Below are 18,755 nucleotides of genomic sequence, written 5' to 3' on the forward strand. Positions count from 1 at the left end.
CAGTCTGGAGTGATTGACAGCCCGTTTGGACAAAGGGGGTCTTCTCCATGGAAGCTAACAATGTTTGCAGCGACTTTGAGCGGTTTACTAGCCAGGGGCATAGTGGCAAGTAGAGAAAGGCTGTTAGCGAGGTGGCTTCTCAGTCAGCCCCGCCCATGGACCCGCCCTTTGCCCCTCCACCACTTTGCCCTCTCGTCCAAATATGGTCGCTTTCGATATTATATTTTGATAATCTGCAAGTAGGGGTTCCATGGTGTAATGGTCAGCACTCTGGACTTTGAATCCAGTAATCCGAGTTCATACAGCCAATGCGGAAGTCCACAATGCCTTATGGTGTCGTTAGCTAGATTCCCTTCTTCTTATCAGTGTCCTGGTGGTCCATCTGAAAATAATTTCATAATTAAGTAGATATTAAACCTTAAAGATCGGTATATTTGGGGGCGTGGCTGGCTTGATTGACAGGTCCAGTCTGGAGTGATTGACAGCCCGTTTGGACAAAGGGGGTCTTCTCCATGGAAGCTAACAATGTTTGCAGCGACTTTGAGCGGTTTACTAGCCAGGGGCATAGTGGCAAGTAGAGAAAGGCTGTTAGCGAGGTGGCTTCTCAGTCAGCCCCGCCCATGGACCCGCCCTTTGCCCCTCCACCACTTTGCCCTCTCGTCCAAATATGGTCGCTTTCGATATTATATTTTGATAATCTGCAAGTAGGGGTTCCATGGTGTAATGGTCAGCACTCTGGACTTTGAATCCAGTAATCCGAGTTCATACAGCCAATGCGGAAGTCCACAATGCCTTATGGTGTCGTTAGCTAGATTCCCTTCTTCTTATCAGTGTCCTGGTGGTCCATCTGAAAATAATTTCATAATTAAGTAGATATTAAACCTTAAAGATCGGTATATTTGGGGGCGTGGCTGGCTTGATTGACAGGTCGAGTCTGGAGTGATTGACAGCCCGTTTGGACAAAGGGGGTCTTCTCCATGGAAGCTAACAATGTTTGCAGCGACTTTGAGCGGTTTACTAGCCAGGGGCATAGTGGCAAGTAGAGAAAGGCTGTTAGCGAGGTGGCTTCTCAGTCAGCCCCGCCCATGGACCCGCCCTTTGCCCCTCCACCACTTTGCCCTCTCGTCCAAATATGGTCGCTTTCGATATTATCTTTTGATAATCTGCAAGTAGGGGTTCCATGGTGTAATGGTCAGCACTCTGGACTTCGAATCCAGTAATCCGAGTTCATACAGCCAATGCGGAAGTCCACAATGCCTTATGGTGTCGTTAGCTAGATTCCCTTCTTCTTATCAGTGTCCTGGTGGTCCATCTGAAAATAATTTCATAATTAAGTAGATATTAAACCTTAAAGATCGGTATATTTGGGGGCGTGGCTGGCTTGATTGACAGGTCCAGTCTGGAGTGATTGACAGCCCGTTTGGACAAAGGGGGTCTTCTTCATGGAAGCTAACAATGTTTGCAGCGACTTTGAGCGGTTTACTAGCCAGGGGCATAGTGGCAAGTAGAGAAAGTCTGTTAGCGAGGTGGATTCTCAGTCAGCCCCTCCCATGGACCCGCCCTTTGCCCCTCCACCACTTTGCCCTCTCGTCCAAATATGGTCGCTTTCGATATTATCTTTTGATAATCTGCAAGCAGGGATTCCATGGTGTAATGGTCAGCACTCTGGACTTTGAATCCAGTAATCCGAGTTCAAATCTCGGTGGAACCTACAGGCAAAGTCCGCAACTCAAAATACAGCCAATGGAGAAGTCCACAAAGGCTTATGGTGTCGTTAGCTAGATTCCCTTTTTCTTATCAGTGTCCTGGTGGTCCATCTGAAAATAATTTCATAATTAAGTAGATATTAAACCTTAAAGATCGGTATATTTGGGGGCGTGGCTGGCTTGATTGACAGGTCCAGTCTGGAGTGATTGACAGCCCGTTTGGACAAAGGGGGTCTTCTTCATGGAAGCTAACAATGTTTGCAGCGACTTTGAGCGGTTTACTAGCCAGGGGCATAGTGGCAAGTAGAGAAAGGCTGTTAGCGAGGTGGCTTCTCAGTCAGCCCCGCCCATGGACCCGCCCTTTGCCCCTCCACCACTTTGCCCTCTCGTCCAAATATGGTCGCTTTCGATATTATCTTTTGATAATCTGCAAGTAGGGGTTCCATGGTGTAATGGTCAGCACTCTGGACTTTGACTCCAGTAATCCGAGTTCATACAGCCAATGCGGAAGTCCACAATGCCTTATGGTGTCGTTAGCTAGATTCCCTCCTTCTTATCAGTGTCCTGGTGGTCCATCTGAAAATAATTTCATAATTAAGTAGATATTAAACCTTAAAGATCGGTATATTTGGGGGCGTGGCTGGCTTGATTGACAGGTCCAGTCTGGAGTGATTGACAGCCCGTTTGGACAAAGGGGGTCTTCTTCATGGAAGCTAACAATGTTTGCAGCGACTTTGAGCGGTTTACTAGCCAGGGGCATAGTGGCAAGTAGAGAAAGGCTGTTAGCGAGGTGGCTTCTCAGTCAGCCCCGCCCATGGACCCGCCCTTTGCCCCTCCACCACTTTGCCCTCTCGTCCAAATACGGTCGCTTTCGATATTATCTTTTGATAATCTGCAAGCAGGGATTCCATGGTGTACTGGTCAGCACTCTGGACTTTGAATCCAGTAATCCGAGTTCAAATCTCGGTGGAACCTACAGGCAGAGTCCGCGACTCAAAATACAGCCAATGGAGAAGTCCACAATGCCTTATGGTGTCGTTAGCTAGATTCCCTTCTTCTTATCAGTGTCCTGGTGGTCCATCTGAAAATAATTTCATAATTAAGTAGATATTAAACCTTAAAGATCGGTATATTTGGGGGCGTGGCTGGCTTGATTGACAGGTCCAGTCTGGAGTGATTGACAGCCCGTTTGGACAAAGGGGGTCTTCTCCATGGAAGCTAACAATGTTTTAAGCGACTTTGAGCGGTTTACTAGCCAGGGGCATAGTGGCAAGTAGAGAAAGGCTGTTAGCGAGGTGGCTTCTCAGTCAGCCCCGCCCATGGACCCGCCCTTTGCCCCTCCACCACTTTGCCCTCTCGTCCAAATATGGTCGCTTTCGATATTATCTTTTGATAATCTGCAAGTAGGGGTTCCATGGTGTAATGGTCAGCACTCTGGACTTTGACTCCAGTAATCCGAGTTCATACAGCCAATGCGGAAGTCCACAATGCCTTATGGTGTCGTTAGCTAGATTCCCTTCTTCTTATCAGTGTCCTGGTGGTCCATCTGAAAATAATTTCATAATTAAGTAGATATTAAACCTTAAAGATCGGTATATTTGGGGGCGTGGCTGGCTTGATTGACAGGTCGAGTCTGGAGTGATTGACAGCCCGTTTGGACAAAGGGTGTCTTCTCCATGGAAGCTAACAATGTTTGCAGCGACTTTGAGCGGTTTACTAGCCAGGGGCATAGTGGCAAGTAGAGAAAGGCTGTTAGCGAGGTGGCTTCTCAGTCAGCCCCGCCCATGGACCCGCCCTTTGCCCCTCCACCACTTTGCCCTCTCGTCCAAATATGGTCGCTTTCGATATTATATTTTGATAATCTGCAAGTAGGGGTTCCATGGTGTAATGGTCAGCACTCTGGACTTTGAATCCAGTAATCCGAGTTCATACAGCCAATGCGGAAGTCCACAATGCCTTATGGTGTCGTTAGCTAGATTCCCTTCTTCTTATCAGTGTCCTGGTGGTCCATCTGAAAATAATTTCATAATTAAGTAGATATTAAACCTTAAAGATCGGTATATTTGGGGGCGTGGCTGGCTTGATTGACAGGTCCAGTCTGGAGTGATTGACAGCCCGTTTGGACAAAGGGGGTCTTCTTCATGGAAGCTAACAATGTTTGCAGCGACTTTGAGCGGTTTACTAGCCAGGGGCATAGTGGCAAGTAGAGAAAGGCTGTTAGCGAGGTGGCTTCTCAGTCAGCCCCGCCCATGGACCCGCCCTTTGCCCCTCCACCACTTTGCCCTCTCGTCCAAATATGGTCGCTTTCGATATTATCTTTTGATAATCTGCAAGTAGGGGTTCCATGGTGTAATGGTCAGCACTCTGGACTTTGAATCCAGTAATCCGAGTTCATACAGCCAATGCGGAAGTCCACAATGCCTTATGGTGTCGTTAGCTAGATTCCCTTCTTCTTATCAGTGTCCTGGTGGTCCATCTGAAAATAATTTCATAATTAAGTAGATATTAAACCTTAAAGATCGGTATATTTGGGGGCGTGGCTGGCTTGATTGACAGGTCCAGTCTGGAGTGATTGACAGCCCGTTTGGACAAAGGGGGTCTTCTTCATGGAAGCTAACAATGTTTGCAGCGACTTTGAGCGGTTTACTAGCCAGGGGCATAGTGGCAAGTAGAGAAAGTCTGTTAGCGAGGTGGATTCTCAGTCAGCCCCTCCCATGGACCCGCCCTTTGCCCCTCCACCACTTTGCCCTCTCGTCCAAATATGGTCGCTTTCGATATTATCTTTTGATAATCTGCAAGCAGGGATTCCATGGTGTAATGGTCAGCACTCTGGACTTTGAATCCAGTAATCCGAGTTCAAATCTCGGTGGAACCTACAGGCAAAGTCCGCAACTCAAAATACAGCCAATGGAGAAGTCCACAAAGCCTTATGGTGTCGTTAGCTAGATTTCCTTTTTCTTATCAGTGTCCTGGTGGTCCATCTGAAAATAATTTCATAATTAAGTAGATATTAAACCTTAAAGATCGGTATATTTGGGGGCGTGGCTGGCTTGATTGACAGGTCCAGTCTGGAGTGATTGACAGCCCGTTTGGACAAAGGGGGTCTTCTCCATGGAAGCTAACAATGTTTGCAGCGACTTTGAGCGGTTTACTAGCCAGGGGCATAGTGGCAAGTAGAGAAAGGCTGTTAGCGAGGTGGCTTCTCAGTCAGCCCCGCCCATGGACCCGCCCTTTGCCCCTCCACCACTTTGCCCTCTCGTCCAAATATGGTCGCTTTCGATATTATCTTTTGATAATCTGCAAGTAGGGGTTCCATGGTGTAATGGTCAGCACTCTGGACTTTGACTCCAGTAATCCGAGTTCATACAGCCAATGCGGAAGTCCACAATGCCTTATGGTGTCGTTAGCTAGATTCCCTTCTTCTTATCAGTGTCCTGGTGGTCCATCTGAAAATAATTTCATAATTAAGTAGATATTAAACCTTAAAGATCGGTATATTTGGGGGCGTGGCTGGCTTGATTGACAGGTCCAGTCTGGAGTGATTGACAGCCCGTTTGGACAAAGGGGGTCTTCTTCATGGAAGCTAACAATGTTTGCAGCGACTTTGAGCGGTTTACTAGCCAGGGGCATAGTGGCAAGTAGAGAAAGGCTGTTAGCGAGGTGGCTTCTCAGTCAGCCCCGCCCATGGACCCGCCCTTTGCCCCTCCACCACTTTGCCCTCTCGTCCAAATATGGTCGCTTTCGATATTATCTTTTGATAATCTGCAAGTAGGGGTTCCGTGGTGTAATGGTCAGCACTCTGGACTTTGACTCCAGTAATCCGAGTTCATACAGCCAATGCGGAAGTCCACAATGCCTTATGGTGTCGTTAGCTAGATTCCCTTCTTCTTATCAGTGTCCTGGTGGTCCATCTGAAAATAATTTCATAATTAAGTAGATATTAAACCTTAAAGATCGGTATATTTGGGGGCGTGGCTGGCTTGATTGACAGGTCCAGTCTGGAGTGATTGACAGCCCGTTTGGACAAAGGGGGTCTTCTTCATGGAAGCTAACAATGTTTGCAGCGACTTTGAGCGGTTTACTAGCCAGGGGCATAGTGGCAAGTAGAGAAAGGCTGTTAGCGAGGTGGCTTCTCAGTCAGCCCCGCCCATGGACCCGCCCTTTGCCCCTCCACCACTTTGCCCTCTCGTCCAAATATGGTCGCTTTCGATATTATCTTTTGATAATCTGCAAGTAGGGGTTCCATGGTGTAATGGTCAGCACTCTGGACTTTGACTCCAGTAATCCGAGTTCATACAGCCAATGCGGAAGTCCACAATGCCTTATGGTGTCGTTAGCTAGATTCCCTCCTTCTTATCAGTGTCCTGGTGGTCCATCTGAAAATAATTTCATAATTAAGTAGATATTAAACCTTAAAGATCGGTATATTTGGGGGCGTGGCTGGCTTGATTGACAGGTCCAGTCTGGAGTGATTGACAGCCCGTTTGGACAAAGGGGGTCTTCTTCATGGAAGCTAACAATGTTTGCAGCGACTTTGAGCGGTTTACTAGCCAGGGGCATAGTGGCAAGTAGAGAAAGGCTGTTAGCGAGGTGGCTTCTCAGTCAGCCCCGCCCATGGACCCGCCCTTTGCCCCTCCACCACTTTGCCCTCTCGTCCAAATACGGTCGCTTTCGATATTATCTTTTGATAATCTGCAAGCAGGGATTCCATGGTGTACTGGTCAGCACTCTGGACTTTGAATCTAGTAATCCGAGTTCAAATCTCGGTGGAACCTACAGGCAGAGTCCGCGACTCAAAATACAGCCAATGGAGAAGTCCACAATGCCTTATGGTGTCGTTAGCTAGATTCCCTTCTTCTTATCAGTGTCCTGGTGGTCCATCTGAAAATAATTTCATAATTAAGTAGATATTAAACCTTAAAGATCGGTATATTTGGGGGCGTGGCTGGCTTGATTGACAGGTCCAGTCTGGAGTGATTGACAGCCCGTTTGGACAAAGGGGGTCTTCTCCATGGAAGCTAACAATGTTTTAAGCGACTTTGAGCGGTTTACTAGCCAGGGGCATAGTGGCAAGTAGAGAAAGGCTGTTAGCGAGGTGGCTTCTCAGTCAGCCCCGCCCATGGACCCGCCCTTTGCCCCTCCACCACTTTGCCCTCTCGTCCAAATATGGTCGCTTTCGATATTATCTTTTGATAATCTGCAAGTAGGGGTTCCATGGTGTAACGGTCAGTACTCTGGACTTTGAATCCAGTAATCCGAGTTCATACAGCCAATGCGGAAGTCCACACTGCCTTATGGTGTCGTTAGCTAGATTCCCTTCTTCTTATCAGTGTCCTGGTGGTCCATCTGAAAATAATTTCATAATTAAGTAGATATTAAACCTTAAAGATCGGTATATTTGGGGGCGTGGCTGGCTTGATTGACAGGTCCAGTCTGGAGTGATTGACAGCCCGTTTGGACAAAGGGGGTCTTCTTCATGGAAGCTAACAATGTTTGCAGCGACTTTGAGCGGTTTACTAGCCAGGGGCATAGTGGCAAGTAGAGAAAGGCTGTTAGCGAGGTGGCTTCTCAGTCAGCCCCGCCCATGGACCCGCCCTTTGCCCCTCCACCACTTTGCCCTCTCGTCCAAATATGGTCGCTTTCGATATTATCTTTTGATAATCTGCAAGTAGGGGTTCCATGGTGTAATGGTCAGCACTCTGGACTTTGAATCCAGTAATCCGAGTTCATACAGCCAATGCGGAAGTCCACAATGCCTTATGGTGTCGTTAGCTAGATTCCCTTCTTCTTATCAGTGTCCTGGTGGTCCATCTGAAAATAATTTCATAATTAAGTAGATATTAAACCTTAAAGATCGGTATATTTGGGGGCGTGGCTGGCTTGATTGACAGGTCCAGTCTGGAGTGATTGACAGCCCGTTTGGACAAAGGGGGTCTTCTTCATGGAAGCTAACAATGTTTGCAGCGACTTTGAGCGGTTTACTAGCCAGGGGCATAGTGGCAAGTAGAGAAAGTCTGTTAGCGAGGTGGATTCTCAGTCAGCCCCTCCCATGGACCCGCCCTTTGCCCCTCCACCACTTTGCCCTCTCGTCCAAATATGGTCGCTTTCGATATTATCTTTTGATAATCTGCAAGCAGGGATTCCATGGTGTAATGGTCAGCACTCTGGACTTTGAATCCAGTAATCCGAGTTCAAATCTCGGTGGAACCTACAGGCAAAGTCCGCAACTCAAAATACAGCCAATGGAGAAGTCCACAAAGCCTTATGGTGTCGTTAGCTAGATTTCCTTTTTCTTATCAGTGTCCTGGTGGTCCATCTGAAAATAATTTCATAATTAAGTAGATATTAAACCTTAAAGATCGGTATATTTGGGGGCGTGGCTGGCTTGATTGACAGGTCCAGTCTGGAGTGATTGACAGCCCGTTTGGACAAAGGGGGTCTTCTCCATGGAAGCTAACAATGTTTGCAGCGACTTTGAGCGGTTTACTAGCCAGGGGCATAGTGGCAAGTAGAGAAAGGCTGTTAGCGAGGTGGCTTCTCAGTCAGCCCCGCCCATGGACCCGCCCTTTGCCCCTCCACCACTTTGCCCTCTCGTCCAAATATGGTCGCTTTCGATATTATCTTTTGATAATCTGCAAGTAGGGGTTCCATGGTGTAATGGTCAGCACTCTGGACTTTGACTCCAGTAATCCGAGTTCATACAGCCAATGCGGAAGTCCACAATGCCTTATGGTGTCGTTAGCTAGATTCCCTTCTTCTTATCAGTGTCCTGGTGGTCCATCTGAAAATAATTTCATAATTAAGTAGATATTAAACCTTAAAGATCGGTATATTTGGGGGCGTGGCTGGCTTGATTGACAGGTCCAGTCTGGAGTGATTGACAGCCCGTTTGGACAAAGGGGGTCTTCTTCATGGAAGCTAACAATGTTTGCAGCGACTTTGAGCGGTTTACTAGCCAGGGGCATAGTGGCAAGTAGAGAAAGGCTGTTAGCGAGGTGGCTTCTCAGTCAGCCCCGCCCATGGACCCGCCCTTTGCCCCTCCACCACTTTGCCCTCTCGTCCAAATATGGTCGCTTTCGATATTATCTTTTGATAATCTGCAAGTAGGGGTTCCGTGGTGTAATGGTCAGCACTCTGGACTTTGACTCCAGTAATCCGAGTTCATACAGCCAATGCGGAAGTCCACAATGCCTTATGGTGTCGTTAGCTAGATTCCCTTCTTCTTATCAGTGTCCTGGTGGTCCATCTGAAAATAATTTCATAATTAAGTAGATATTAAACCTTAAAGATCGGTATATTTGGGGGCGTGGCTGGCTTGATTGACAGGTCCAGTCTGGAGTGATTGACAGCCCGTTTGGACAAAGGGGGTCTTCTTCATGGAAGCTAACAATGTTTGCAGCGACTTTGAGCGGTTTACTAGCCAGGGGCATAGTGGCAAGTAGAGAAAGGCTGTTAGCGAGGTGGCTTCTCAGTCAGCCCCGCCCATGGACCCGCCCTTTGCCCCTCCACCACTTTGCCCTCTCGTCCAAATATGGTCGCTTTCGATATTATCTTTTGATAATCTGCAAGTAGGGGTTCCATGGTGTAATGGTCAGCACTCTGGACTTTGACTCCAGTAATCCGAGTTCATACAGCCAATGCGGAAGTCCACAATGCCTTATGGTGTCGTTAGCTAGATTCCCTCCTTCTTATCAGTGTCCTGGTGGTCCATCTGAAAATAATTTCATAATTAAGTAGATATTAAACCTTAAAGATCGGTATATTTGGGGGCGTGGCTGGCTTGATTGACAGGTCCAGTCTGGAGTGATTGACAGCCCGTTTGGACAAAGGGGGTCTTCTTCATGGAAGCTAACAATGTTTGCAGCGACTTTGAGCGGTTTACTAGCCAGGGGCATAGTGGCAAGTAGAGAAAGGCTGTTAGCGAGGTGGCTTCTCAGTCAGCCCCGCCCATGGACCCGCCCTTTGCCCCTCCACCACTTTGCCCTCTCGTCCAAATACGGTCGCTTTCGATATTATCTTTTGATAATCTGCAAGCAGGGATTCCATGGTGTACTGGTCAGCACTCTGGACTTTGAATCTAGTAATCCGAGTTCAAATCTCGGTGGAACCTACAGGCAGAGTCCGCGACTCAAAATACAGCCAATGGAGAAGTCCACAATGCCTTATGGTGTCGTTAGCTAGATTCCCTTCTTCTTATCAGTGTCCTGGTGGTCCATCTGAAAATAATTTCATAATTAAGTAGATATTAAACCTTAAAGATCGGTATATTTGGGGGCGTGGCTGGCTTGATTGACAGGTCCAGTCTGGAGTGATTGACAGCCCGTTTGGACAAAGGGGGTCTTCTCCATGGAAGCTAACAATGTTTTAAGCGACTTTGAGCGGTTTACTAGCCAGGGGCATAGTGGCAAGTAGAGAAAGGCTGTTAGCGAGGTGGCTTCTCAGTCAGCCCCGCCCATGGACCCGCCCTTTGCCCCTCCACCACTTTGCCCTCTCGTCCAAATATGGTCGCTTTCGATATTATCTTTTGATAATCTGCAAGTAGGGGTTCCATGGTGTAACGGTCAGTACTCTGGACTTTGAATCCAGTAATCCGAGTTCATACAGCCAATGCGGAAGTCCACACTGCCTTATGGTGTCGTTAGCTAGATTCCCTTCTTCTTATCAGTGTCCTGGTGGTCCATCTGAAAATAATTTCATAATTAAGTAGATATTAAACCTTAAAGATCGGTATATTTGGGGGCGTGGCTGGCTTGATTGACAGGTCCAGTCTGGAGTGATTGACAGCCCGTTTGGACAAAGGGGGTCTTCTTCATGGAAGCTAACAATGTTTGCAGCGACTTTGAGCGGTTTACTAGCCAGGGGCATAGTGGCAAGTAGAGAAAGGCTGTTAGCGAGGTGGCTTCTCAGTCAGCCCCGCCCATGGACCCGCCCTTTGCCCCTCCACCACTTTGCCCTCTCGTCCAAATATGGTCGCTTTCGATATTATCTTTTGATAATCTGCAAGTAGGGGTTCCATGGTGTAATGGTCAGCACTCTGGACTTTGACTCCAGTAATCCGAGTTCATACAGCCAATGCGGAAGTCCACAATGCCTTATGGTGTCGTTAGCTAGATTCCCTTCTTCTTATCAGTGTCCTGGTGGTCCATCTGAAAATAATTTCATAATTAAGTAGATATTAAACCTTAAAGATCGGTATATTTGGGGGCGTGGCTGGCTTGATTGACAGGTCCAGTCTGGAGTGATTGACAGCCCGTTTGGACAAAGGGGGTCTTCTCCATGGAAGCTAACAATGTTTTAAGCGACTTTGAGCGGTTTACTAGCCAGGGGCATAGTGGCAAGTAGAGAAAGGCTGTTAGCGAGGTGGCTTCTCAGTCAGCCCCGCCCATGGACCCGCCCTTTGCCCCTCCACCACTTTGCCCTCTCGTCCAAATATGGTCGCTTTCGATATTATCTTTTGATAATCTGCAAGTAGGGGTTCCATGGTGTAATGGTCAGCACTCTGGACTTTGACTCCAGTAATCCGAGTTCATACAGCCAATGCGGAAGTCCACAATGCCTTATGGTGTCGTTAGCTAGATTCCCTTCTTCTTATCAGTGTCCTGGTGGTCCATCTGAAAATAATTTCATAATTAAGTAGATATTAAACCTTAAAGATCGGTATATTTGGGGGCGTGGCTGGCTTGATTGACAGGTCGAGTCTGGAGTGATTGACAGCCCGTTTGGACAAAGGGTGTCTTCTCCATGGAAGCTAACAATGTTTGCAGCGACTTTGAGCGGTTTACTAGCCAGGGGCATAGTGGCAAGTAGAGAAAGGCTGTTAGCGAGGTGGCTTCTCAGTCAGCCCCGCCCATGGACCCGCCCTTTGCCCCTCCACCACTTTGCCCTCTCGTCCAAATATGGTCGCTTTCGATATTATATTTTGATAATCTGCAAGTAGGGGTTCCATGGTGTAATGGTCAGCACTCTGGACTTTGAATCCAGTAATCCGAGTTCATACAGCCAATGCGGAAGTCCACAATGCCTTATGGTGTCGTTAGCTAGATTCCCTTCTTCTTATCAGTGTCCTGGTGGTCCATCTGAAAATAATTTCATAATTAAGTAGATATTAAACCTTAAAGATCGGTATATTTGGGGGCGTGGCTGGCTTGATTGACAGGTCCAGTCTGGAGTGATTGACAGCCCGTTTGGACAAAGGGGGTCTTCTTCATGGAAGCTAACAATGTTTGCAGCGACTTTGAGCGGTTTACTAGCCAGGGGCATAGTGGCAAGTAGAGAAAGGCTGTTAGCGAGGTGGCTTCTCAGTCAGCCCCGCCCATGGACCCGCCCTTTGCCCCTCCACCACTTTGCCCTCTCGTCCAAATATGGTCGCTTTCGATATTATCTTTTGATAATCTGCAAGTAGGGGTTCCATGGTGTAATGGTCAGCACTCTGGACTTCGAATCCAGTAATCCGAGTTCATACAGCCAATGCGGAAGTCCACAATGCCTTATGGTGTCGTTAGCTAGATTCCCTTCTTCTTATCAGTGTCCTGGTGGTCCATCTGAAAATAATTTCATAATTAAGTAGATATTAAACCTTAAAGATCGGTATATTTGGGGGCGTGGCTGGCTTGATTGACAGGTCCAGTCTGGAGTGATTGACAGCCCGTTTGGACAAAGGGGGTCTTCTTCATGGAAGCTAACAATGTTTGCAGCGACTTTGAGCGGTTTACTAGCCAGGGGCATAGTGGCAAGTAGAGAAAGTCTGTTAGCGAGGTGGATTCTCAGTCAGCCCCTCCCATGGACCCGCCCTTTGCCCCTCCACCACTTTGCCCTCTCGTCCAAATATGGTCGCTTTCGATATTATCTTTTGATAATCTGCAAGCAGGGATTCCATGGTGTAATGGTCAGCACTCTGGACTTTGAATCCAGTAATCCGAGTTCAAATCTCGGTGGAACCTACAGGCAAAGTCCGCAACTCAAAATACAGCCAATGGAGAAGTCCACAAAGGCTTATGGTGTCGTTAGCTAGATTCCCTTTTTCTTATCAGTGTCCTGGTGGTCCATCTGAAAATAATTTCATAATTAAGTAGATATTAAACCTTAAAGATCGGTATATTTGGGGGCGTGGCTGGCTTGATTGACAGGTCCAGTCTGGAGTGATTGACAGCCCGTTTGGACAAAGGGGGTCTTCTTCATGGAAGCTAACAATGTTTGCAGCGACTTTGAGCGGTTTACTAGCCAGGGGCATAGTGGCAAGTAGAGAAAGGCTGTTAGCGAGGTGGCTTCTCAGTCAGCCCCGCCCATGGACCCGCCCTTTGCCCCTCCACCACTTTGCCCTCTCGTCCAAATATGGTCGCTTTCGATATTATCTTTTGATAATCTGCAAGTAGGGGTTCCATGGTGTAATGGTCAGCACTCTGGACTTTGACTCCAGTAATCCGAGTTCATACAGCCAATGCGGAAGTCCACAATGCCTTATGGTGTCGTTAGCTAGATTCCCTCCTTCTTATCAGTGTCCTGGTGGTCCATCTGAAAATAATTTCATAATTAAGTAGATATTAAACCTTAAAGATCGGTATATTTGGGGGCGTGGCTGGCTTGATTGACAGGTCCAGTCTGGAGTGATTGACAGCCCGTTTGGACAAAGGGGGTCTTCTTCATGGAAGCTAACAATGTTTGCAGCGACTTTGAGCGGTTTACTAGCCAGGGGCATAGTGGCAAGTAGAGAAAGGCTGTTAGCGAGGTGGCTTCTCAGTCAGCCCCGCCCATGGACCCGCCCTTTGCCCCTCCACCACTTTGCCCTCTCGTCCAAATACGGTCGCTTTCGATATTATCTTTTGATAATCTGCAAGCAGGGATTCCATGGTGTACTGGTCAGCACTCTGGACTTTGAATCCAGTAATCCGAGTTCAAATCTCGGTGGAACCTACAGGCAGAGTCCGCGACTCAAAATACAGCCAATGGAGAAGTCCACAATGCCTTATGGTGTCGTTAGCTAGATTCCCTTCTTCTTATCAGTGTCCTGGTGGTCCATCTGAAAATAATTTCATAATTAAGTAGATATTAAACCTTAAAGATCGGTATATTTGGGGGCGTGGCTGGCTTGATTGACAGGTCCAGTCTGGAGTGATTGACAGCCCGTTTGGACAAAGGGGGTCTTCTCCATGGAAGCTAACAATGTTTTAAGCGACTTTGAGCGGTTTACTAGCCAGGGGCATAGTGGCAAGTAGAGAAAGGCTGTTAGCGAGGTGGCTTCTCAGTCAGCCCCGCCCATGGACCCGCCCTTTGCCCCTCCACCACTTTGCCCTCTCGTCCAAATATGGTCGCTTTCGATATTATCTTTTGATAATCTGCAAGTAGGGGTTCCATGGTGTAATGGTCAGCACTCTGGACTTTGACTCCAGTAATCCGAGTTCATACAGCCAATGCGGAAGTCCACAATGCCTTATGGTGTCGTTAGCTAGATTCCCTTCTTCTTATCAGTGTCCTGGTGGTCCATCTGAAAATAATTTCATAATTAAGTAGATATTAAACCTTAAAGATCGGTATATTTGGGGGCGTGGCTGGCTTGATTGACAGGTCGAGTCTGGAGTGATTGACAGCCCGTTTGGACAAAGGGTGTCTTCTCCATGGAAGCTAACAATGTTTGCAGCGACTTTGAGCGGTTTACTAGCCAGGGGCATAGTGGCAAGTAGAGAAAGGCTGTTAGCGAGGTGGCTTCTCAGTCAGCCCCGCCCATGGACCCGCCCTTTGCCCCTCCACCACTTTGCCCTCTCGTCCAAATATGGTCGCTTTCGATATTATATTTTGATAATCTGCAAGTAGGGGTTCCATGGTGTAATGGTCAGCACTCTGGACTTTGAATCCAGTAATCCGAGTTCATACAGCCAATGCGGAAGTCCACAATGCCTTATGGTGTCGTTAGCTAGATTCCCTTCTTCTTATCAGTGTCCTGGTGGTCCATCTGAAAATAATTTCATAATTAAGTAGATATTAAACCTTAAAGATCGGTATATTTGGGGGCGTGGCTGGCTTGATTGACAGGTCCAGTCTGGAGTGATTGACAGCCCGTTTGGACAAAGGGGGTCTTCTTCATGGAAGCTAACAATGTTTGCAGCGACTTTGAGCGGTTTACTAGCCAGGGGCATAGTGGCAAGTAGAGAAAGGCTGTTAGCGAGGTGGCTTCTCAGTCAGCCCCGCCCATGGACCCGCCCTTTGCCCCTCCACCACTTTGCCCTCTCGTCCAAATATGGTCGCTTTCGATATTATCTTTTGATAATCTGCAAGTAGGGGTTCCATGGTGTAATGGTCAGCACTCTGGACTTTGAATCCAGTAATCCGAGTTCATACAGCCAATGCGGAAGTCCACAATGCCTTATGGTGTCGTTAGCTAGATTCCCTTCTTCTTATCAGTGTCCTGGTGGTCCATCTGAAAATAATTTCATAATTAAGTAGATATTAAACCTTAAAGATCGGTATATTTGGGGGCGTGGCTGGCTTGATTGACAGGTCCAGTCTGGAGTGATTGACAGCCCGTTTGGACAAAGGGGGTCTTCTTCATGGAAGCTAACAATGTTTGCAGCGACTTTGAGCGGTTTACTAGCCAGGGGCATAGTGGCAAGTAGAGAAAGTCTGTTAGCGAGGTGGATTCTCAGTCAGCCCCTCCCATGGACCCGCCCTTTGCCCCTCCACCACTTTGCCCTCTCGTCCAAATATGGTCGCTTTCGATATTATCTTTTGATAATCTGCAAGCAGGGATTCCATGGTGTAATGGTCAGCACTCTGGACTTTGAATCCAGTAATCCGAGTTCAAATCTCGGTGGAACCTACAGGCAAAGTCCGCAACTCAAAATACAGCCAATGGAGAAGTCCACAAAGCCTTATGGTGTCGTTAGCTAGATTTCCTTTTTCTTATCAGTGTCCTGGTGGTCCATCTGAAAATAATTTCATAATTAAGTAGATATTAAACCTTAAAGATCGGTATATTTGGGGGCGTGGCTGGCTTGATTGACAGGTCCAGTCTGGAGTGATTGACAGCCCGTTTGGACAAAGGGGGTCTTCTCCATGGAAGCTAACAATGTTTGCAGCGACTTTGAGCGGTTTACTAGCCAGGGGCATAGTGGCAAGTAGAGAAAGGCTGTTAGCGAGGTGGCTTCTCAGTCAGCCCCGCCCATGGACCCGCCCTTTGCCCCTCCACCACTTTGCCCTCTCGTCCAAATATGGTCGCTTTCGATATTATCTTTTGATAATCTGCAAGTAGGGGTTCCATGGTGTAATGGTCAGCACTCTGGACTTTGACTCCAGTAATCCGAGTTCATACAGCCAATGCGGAAGTCCACAATGCCTTATGGTGTCGTTAGCTAGATTCCCTTCTTCTTATCAGTGTCCTGGTGGTCCATCTGAAAATAATTTCATAATTAAGTAGATATTAAACCTTAAAGATCGGTATATTTGGGGGCGTGGCTGGCTTGATTGACAGGTCCAGTCTGGAGTGATTGACAGCCCGTTTGGACAAAGGGGGTCTTCTTCATGGAAGCTAACAATGTTTGCAGCGACTTTGAGCGGTTTACTAGCCAGGGGCATAGTGGCAAGTAGAGAAAGGCTGTTAGCGAGGTGGCTTCTCAGTCAGCCCCGCCCATGGACCCGCCCTTTGCCCCTCCACCACTTTGCCCTCTCGTCCAAATATGGTCGCTTTCGATATTATCTTTTGATAATCTGCAAGTAGGGGTTCCGTGGTGTAATGGTCAGCACTCTGGACTTTGACTCCAGTAATCCGAGTTCATACAGCCAATGCGGAAGTCCACAATGCCTTATGGTGTCGTTAGCTAGATTCCCTTCTTCTTATCAGTGTCCTGGTGGTCCATCTGAAAATAATTTCATAATTAAGTAGATATTAAACCTTAAAGATCGGTATATTTGGGGGCGTGGCTGGCTTGATTGACAGGTCCAGTCTGGAGTGATTGACAGCCCGTTTGGACAAAGGGGGTCTTCTTCATGGAAGCTAACAATGTTTGCAGCGACTTTGAGCGGTTTACTAGCCAGGGGCATAGTGGCAAGTAGAGAAAGGCTGTTAGCGAGGTGGCTTCTCAGTCAGCCCCGCCCATGGACCCGCCCTTTGCCCCTCCACCACTTTGCCCTCTCGTCCAAATATGGTCGCTTTCGATATTATCTTTTGATAATCTGCAAGTAGGGGTTCCATGGTGTAATGGTCAGCACTCTGGACTTTGACTCCAGTAATCCGAGTTCATACAGCCAATGCGGAAGTCCACAATGCCTTATGGTGTCGTTAGCTAGATTCCCTCCTTCTTATCAGTGTCCTGGTGGTCCATCTGAAAATAATTTCATAATTAAGTAGATATTAAACCTTAAAGATCGGTATATTTGGGGGCGTGGCTGGCTTGATTGACAGGTCCAGTCTGGAGTGATTGACAGCCCGTTTGGACAAAGGGGGTCTTCTTCATGGAAGCTAACAATGTTTGCAGCGACTTTGAGCGGTTTACTAGCCAGGGGCATAGTGGCAAGTAGAGAAAGGCTGTTAGCGAGGTGGCTTCTCAGTCAGCCCCGCCCATGGACCCGCCCTTTGCCCCTCCACCACTTTGCCCTCTCGTCCAAATACGGTCGCTTTCGATATTATCTTTTGATAATCTGCAAGCAGGGATTCCATGGTGTACTGGTCAGCACTCTGGACTTTGAATCCAGTAATCCGAGTTCAAATCTCGGTGGAACCTACAGGCAGAGTCCGCGACTCAAAATACAGCCAATGGAGAAGTCCACAATGCCTTATGGTGTCGTTAGCTAGATTCCCTTCTTCTTATCAGTGTCCTGGTGGTCCATCTGAAAATAATTTCATAATTAAGTAGATATTAAACCTTAAAGATCGGTATATTTGGGGGCGTGGCTGGCTTGATTGACAGGTCCAGTCTGGAGTGATTGACAGCCCGTTTGGACAAAGGGGGTCTTCTCCATGGAAGCTAACAATGTTTTAAGCGACTTTGAGCGGTTTACTAGCCAGGGGCATAGTGGCAAGTAGAGAAAGGCTGTTAGCGAGGTGGCTTCTCAGTCAGCCCCGCCCATGGACCCGCCCTTTGCCCCTCCACCACTTTGCCCTCTCGTCCAAATATGGTCGCTTTCGATATTATCTTTTGATAATCTGCAAGTAGGGGTTCCATGGTGTAATGGTCAGCACTCTGGACTTTGACTCCAGTAATCCGAGTTCATACAGCCAATGCGGAAGTCCACAATGCCTTATGGTGTCGTTAGCTAGATTCCCTTCTTCTTATCAGTGTCCTGGTGGTCCATCTGAAAATAATTTCATAATTAAGTAGATATTAAACCTTAAAGATCGGTATATTTGGGGGCGTGGCTGGCTTGATTGACAGGTCGAGTCTGGAGTGATTGACAGCCCGTTTGGACAAAGGGTGTCTTCTCCATGGAAGCTAACAATGTTTGCAGCGACTTTGAGCGGTTTACTAGCCAGGGGCATAGTGGCAAGTAGAGAAAGGCTGTTAGCGAGGTGGCTTCTCAGTCAGCCCCGCCCATGGACCCGCCCTTTGCCCCTCCACCACTTTGCCCTCTCGTCCAAATATGGTCGCTTTCGATATTATATTTTGATAATCTGCAAGTAGGGGTTCCATGGTGTAATGGTCAGCACTCTGGACTTTGAATCCAGTAATCCGAGTTCATACAGCCAATGCGGAAGTCCACAATGCCTTATGGTGTCGTTAGCTAGATTCCCTTCTTCTTATCAGTGTCCTGGTGGTCCATCTGAAAATAATTTCATAATTAAGTAGATATTAAACCTTAAAGATCGGTATATTTGGGGGCGTGGCTGGCTTGATTGACAGGTCCAGTCTGGAGTGATTGACAGCCCGTTTGGACAAAGGGGGTCTTCTTCATGGAAGCTAACAATGTTTGCAGCGACTTTGAGCGGTTTACTAGCCAGGGGCATAGTGGCAAGTAGAGAAAGGCTGTTAGCGAGGTGGCTTCTCAGTCAGCCCCGCCCATGGACCCGCCCTTTGCCCCTCCACCACTTTGCCCTCTCGTCCAAATATGGTCGCTTTCGATATT

General features: G+C 47.6%; 8 non-coding genes across 8 annotated transcripts; all 8 read left to right on the forward strand.

The window, feature by feature from the left end:
- Positions 1 to 1,638: 1,638 nt before the first annotated feature.
- Positions 1,639 to 1,711, forward strand: trnaq-uug (transfer RNA glutamine (anticodon UUG)). Its single transcript has one exon. It is a non-coding gene; the product is annotated as a tRNA-Gln (tRNA).
- Positions 1,712 to 2,608: 897 nt separating this feature from the next.
- On the forward strand, positions 2,609 to 2,681 carry trnaq-uug (transfer RNA glutamine (anticodon UUG)). Its single transcript has one exon. It is a non-coding gene; the product is annotated as a tRNA-Gln (tRNA).
- Positions 2,682 to 4,508: 1,827 nt separating this feature from the next.
- trnaq-uug (transfer RNA glutamine (anticodon UUG)) lies at positions 4,509 to 4,581 on the forward strand. The gene has a single exon. It is a non-coding gene; the product is annotated as a tRNA-Gln (tRNA).
- A 3,262-nt stretch (positions 4,582 to 7,843) lies between these two features.
- trnaq-uug (transfer RNA glutamine (anticodon UUG)) lies at positions 7,844 to 7,916 on the forward strand. The gene has a single exon. It is a non-coding gene; the product is annotated as a tRNA-Gln (tRNA).
- A 4,657-nt stretch (positions 7,917 to 12,573) lies between these two features.
- Positions 12,574 to 12,646, forward strand: trnaq-uug (transfer RNA glutamine (anticodon UUG)). Its single transcript has one exon. It is a non-coding gene; the product is annotated as a tRNA-Gln (tRNA).
- Positions 12,647 to 13,543: 897 nt separating this feature from the next.
- On the forward strand, positions 13,544 to 13,616 carry trnaq-uug (transfer RNA glutamine (anticodon UUG)). The gene has a single exon. It is a non-coding gene; the product is annotated as a tRNA-Gln (tRNA).
- Positions 13,617 to 15,443: 1,827 nt separating this feature from the next.
- trnaq-uug (transfer RNA glutamine (anticodon UUG)) lies at positions 15,444 to 15,516 on the forward strand. Its single transcript has one exon. It is a non-coding gene; the product is annotated as a tRNA-Gln (tRNA).
- A 1,827-nt stretch (positions 15,517 to 17,343) lies between these two features.
- On the forward strand, positions 17,344 to 17,416 carry trnaq-uug (transfer RNA glutamine (anticodon UUG)). Its single transcript has one exon. It is a non-coding gene; the product is annotated as a tRNA-Gln (tRNA).
- Positions 17,417 to 18,755: the final 1,339 nt, after the last annotated feature.

The sequence above is a fragment of the Osmerus eperlanus genome, chromosome 25 (assembly GCF_963692335.1).
Source record: "Osmerus eperlanus chromosome 25, fOsmEpe2.1, whole genome shotgun sequence".
NCBI classification, from domain to species: domain Eukaryota; kingdom Metazoa; phylum Chordata; class Actinopteri; order Osmeriformes; family Osmeridae; genus Osmerus; species Osmerus eperlanus.